This window comes from Benincasa hispida, chromosome 2, assembly GCF_009727055.1.
Source record: "Benincasa hispida cultivar B227 chromosome 2, ASM972705v1, whole genome shotgun sequence".
In the NCBI taxonomy this organism is placed as follows: domain Eukaryota; kingdom Viridiplantae; phylum Streptophyta; class Magnoliopsida; order Cucurbitales; family Cucurbitaceae; genus Benincasa; species Benincasa hispida.
Genome location: NC_052350.1, coordinates 8,643,443 through 8,648,709, shown reverse-complemented (window position 1 = coordinate 8,648,709; position 5,267 = coordinate 8,643,443). Strand labels below are relative to the sequence as shown.

Sequence of the window (5,267 nt, the reverse complement as noted above, 5' to 3'; positions counted from 1 at the left end):
TGTTTGAGTATAATAAATCAAACAACCTTACATATAAAAAAAATTGAAAACAAAACTGAATTGAACCGAATTGAGAATCCCCATATGAACCGTAGGAAAAATAGATTAAAAAATCTAAGAAAATAATTATTTTTCAGACTTTTAAATATAAGAAGAAAATAAACTCCGATATAAACAAAATAAATTTGAGGTGGTGAACTTATTACAACTTACCAAGTTTATAAGTAAATTAACATAAAAATATATATTTTGGTTTTTGAAGATTAATATATTGAAACTAATTAGCATGTCAATTGAAAACAATTGATATTAATGTTGAATTGGCTGGATTTTGCTTATAAAAAATTTGAATCTATTTGAGTAATATATCTCCATGTCTAATATATATCCTATCACAACAAAACAACAATTCAATCCTTAATCAACTTTTTGTTAACAAAATTAAATACCGTTTTTTCGAAAATTTTAATATATTAAAAGATAAACCCAAAATAAAAATGACAAAACATGGGGCCAACTCATCTTTTTATGCTAATATATGATTTATATCCTCAAATCTACTCTTTTTTTATAATAGGAGTAATAATAATAAGGATAATAATGATAATAATAATCTCGATTTTTTATTTTTTATTTTTTCAATTAGATTTCTCTCTGATGATATTTAGACAAGGAATAGGAAACATATTTTTAATCTTAATCATATAATTTCCCCTAATCTAATATTCCACCTACATAAGGATTTTGATTTTGGGTTAGGAAACGGATTCCTAACAATATAGGGAAATGTTTGTGTATATATTCTCATATTCATCACTTCTTTTCATTCACCAAAATCACTTTCTTTCCATCAATCATATTTCCTTTCAAGTTATACTTATATTTTCCAAATTTTTGCTCTCCAAACTCAGTAACCAAGATGGCCGGCAGCGGGTTCGAGCTCAACCATAATGAGGGTGGCGGGATAAAGAACTATCCGAGAGAGCTTACTTGTTATGTGTTAATAACTTGTATTGTTGCTGCCATGGGTGGACTCATCTTTGGTTACGACATCGGTATTTCTGGTAATTATTTGGATATTATTCTCTTATTTCTCCTTCTCCCTATAGTCTTTGCTCATTCCATTTTTCTTTTTGTTTTCGTTGATTAGGTGGTGTTACCTCCATGGCTCCGTTTTTTCAAAGATTTTTCCCATCTGCTTATCAGAAAGAAGCTCTAGACACTTCTACCAATCAATATTTTGACAGTCTTACTCTCACCATGTTTACTTCTTCTCTTTATTTGGCTACTCTTTTGGCATCTTTTGTAGCCTCTTGGATCACCAAAACTTTTGGTCGTAAGAAGTCCATGCTTCTTGGTGGCTTTGTATTCTTAGTTGGCGCTGTTGTTAATGTTGATGCTCAAAATATCGCCATGCTCATCATTGGACGTAGCATTGGTGTTGGGTTTTCACTTCAATCTATTCCACTTTATGTTTCAGAGATAGCTCCATCTAAATATCGAGGTTCTCTTAATGTTGTTTTTAAACTTTCCATTACAATTGGTATTCTAGTGGCTAATTTTGTCAACTATGGTACTGCTAATATTCATGGTGGATGGGGGTGGAGGGTAAGTTTGGGTGGTGCAGCCGTGCCTGCATTATTTATCACTATCCCAGCTTTATTCCTTCTGGATACTCCAAACTCGATGTTAGAAAGGTGTGAAGTTGAGAAGGCAAGAGTCATGCTCCAATGTATTCGCAGTGTGTCTGAGAAGGATGTAGAGGCATAATTTCAAGATATCTTGGTAGCAAGTATGGCTGCTAAAGCAGTGAAACATGCTTGGAAAAATTTGAGAGAGAGACAAAATAGACCACCACTGGTAATGTCGATTCTAATTCCATTTTTTCAACAATTGACTGGTATCAATGTGGTCATATTATATGCTCCTGTGTTGTTCAAAACTATTGGTTTTGGAGAAAATGCTTCTCTTCTTTCATCTGTCATTACTGGTGGTATTAACACTCTTGCAACTTTTGTATCTGTCTATGGCATTGATAAGTGGGGAAGGAGGATCCTTTTCTTACTTGGTGGAATCATTATGTTCATTTTTCAAGTGATCAAAAAAATTTTCTTTAGATTTATTAGTTTTTTAATTATTGAAACAATGAAAGTTATTTTATCTGCATATTTTTATTTGGTTCTCTAAAACAAAATTTAGCCAATAATGATACTAATGATGTATTTTATCATTGGATTGTTTTGATTCTAATAAAAAAGATGGCATTTGTAGGTTTTGGTTGCTGTGTTTATTACTTGGAATTTGGAGTTTCTGGTGAGGTTACTTTTTTACCTAAATGGTATGCCATTGTCGTGGTATTGTTCATCTGTATTTATGTTCAAGCTTTTGCATGGTCTTAGGAGCCTTTGGGATGGTTGGTCCCAAGTGAAATTTTTCCACTCGAGATTCGATCGGCGGCTCAAAGTGTAACAGTCTCAGTGAATATGTTCTTTACTTTTTTTATTGCCTAGATCTTCCTCATCATGCTTTGTCATATGAAATTTGGATTATTCTTTTTCTTTGCTTTCTTCGTGGCTTTGATGACCCTATTCGTCTATTTCTTCAGAGACAAAGGATATCCCTATTGAAGATATGTCCAGTGTTTGAAGACGACATTGATTCTGGAGTAGATATATGCCTCAACAACTTGTTAAATCCCGTCCTCGAGTTTAAGATTTGAAGTCTCAACCTTATTACCATCATTGTTTTTTTTTCTCTTTTTTCTACCCTAATACTTTAATGTGTTAGCCCTTTAGTTTTAATCTCATGGAATAAATTTTCTTTTCCAAGTTTAAATTCTACTTTATTTGTTGATAATGCCACCATAAATTTATGGTCTATTTTCTTTTCTGTAGAATAACATAATGCTTAAAAGTAAATTTCATAAACTATTATGTTCGGTCAATTCTTCAATAATCTTTTATTTATTCAATATATTTTCTCTCAAAAAAAAAATTTCTGTTAAGATTAAAAAGAAAAAAGAACTTTACTGTTTGAATAATTCGAAATTAACTGAAAATTTTATTGAAAGCGAATAAATCAAATCATCCAAAATATCTTTAATCTTGAAATCAAATTTATTCAAATTGAACGAATTAATTAATTTAAATAAATTGAACTAATTAATCCTTCAATCTTTGACTCAGAAGGAGTTAACTAAAGAAACTCTAATATAAGAAGATGAAAATATAGACTATTGTGAAGTTGAAGAGCTAACGAGAACACAAATATTAATAAAATATAATATTAAAATAAATATAATATTAAAATAAATATAATATAAAATATAAATTAACAAAATAAAATAATCTAACAAAATATAAATTCTCTCAATTCTTTATTTTTCATGTACTTTGTCTAATGTGTATCTTCCAAAACCCATCAAATGTCACGTTATAATGTGTGATGTTGAGACACGTGTATAACACTTTAAGAAATGGAAGCATGATACATGATCAATGGATATAAAGCATGGATATCTAATAGACATCTATTATCATAATATCTATAATAGAAATAAAAAATAAAGAGGAAAAAAAAGTGAACTTTATTATAGAAAAAAAAAAAAAGATAAATAAAATCCAATGTGTTTATGGGTCTTCCAATCAAATGTGATTGAGGAAAAAAAATATTATGTGCATCCAAGGTTACATCTATTCTATGCAATCTAATATTTTATTATACAATTTTTAATTTCGTCAATTTAAACTTCAAATTTTGTAATTTTCCAATTTTAACTCTAAAATTTCAACAATTTTAACCTTAATAAATGTATCAATTTACGGTTAAATTGTTTCAATCACTTTTAAAAAGCTTTCTTGTACATACCCAAACTCATGTGTCTCATTATGATTATTACAATTTTTTATTAAAAGATTATAAAAGAAAACTAAATGATTTCTGATTAGGTAACCACAATCATGAAAATCACAAATCGGACTCTTGAAAGTAGGACCCACACTGAAATAAATAAACTCTTGTGTTTCCTTTTAAATGTTATACTTAGTCTACTATAATTTTCTTCCACAATTATATTTTTTGAAAAAATAATAAATATCTATCTTAAAATAATATGTCACTTTGGACATGTGTGAGAACTCTTTCTTTATGATAATTAATACGAAAACTTAAATTGATGGGTAAATTATTAGACATAGTCCATATTTAAAATTTAAATTTATAGAATTGAAAATTTATGGTTTAAGTTACCCTCACCAAAATATAGAGCTAAAAGTGATTTTTCTTAAAAAAAATAACAATAACAAATAAAATAAATAAATAAATCTTAAAAACAGAAGAGTGCTATTTTCTGGCCCAAAATTTTCGTGAAGAAGACAATAATAATAGATGTTTCAATGCCGAGAAATGAACCCGGGTCTCTTGGTGACTGCGAATAAATAAATAAATAATATTTTTTTAGTTCATTTTAGTTTCTTTTTTTTTCATAAGTTTTAAAATGTTATACATTTAGCCCATAAATTAAAAAATTTCACAAAATGACATAAAACTAACAACTTTTCTACCAATGATCTCTTCCTAAAAATTTTTTTTAACACGGACCTTTTGCCCATGTGAAATTTCAAAATTACCCCCAATTTAAAAAAAAATTAAAAAGTCTTCACATCAAAGCCTTCCATCTTCTTCCTTCAACCATTTCTCAAACATTCATTCAATAAGTATTTAATGCAACACCAATATTTCATCAAAGCATTTATTCCCAATTAATATTCTACCAATAGCATTGAATAATATTGGTATGAACCAGAATGGAAGGTCACTCTCTATATTCACTTTCTTTCGAACTCCCCACAAAATTCTTCCATTGTTCTTGTTCATCAATGATAAGTTTCCTCTTCTCTAATTTCTCTGTAGAAAGCATGCTTAGGCTTCTTGTATGTTTATCCTGTTAATTAAAGCATGTTTGCTTTTTTTTTTTCCCCTCAATTTCTTCACTATATATAAACTCAGTTCAAATTGTACGACGTTCACACACTCCTGCGAGGAATTCGATTCCTTCGAGAACAAACCATATTTCACCAAAACTTTCCTACACTTATGATCTTGAAAAAAATGACGACATTACTGTATAATAAATTTCTTCGAAGGATAACCTGGCAGACTTGTTTACAAAGACATTACCTACCGCAACCTTTGAAAAATTCGTGCACAACATTGAAATGCGACGACTCATAGATCTCAAGCGATGTTTCCATAAGGGGGAGCAAATA

At 29.3% G+C, this 5,267-nt stretch overlaps 1 pseudogene; it reads left to right on the top strand.

Moving 5' to 3' along the window:
- Positions 1-919: 919 nt before the first annotated feature.
- LOC120071957 lies at positions 920-2,712 on the top strand (annotated as a pseudogene).
- The last annotated feature ends 2,555 nt before the right edge of the window (positions 2,713-5,267 follow it).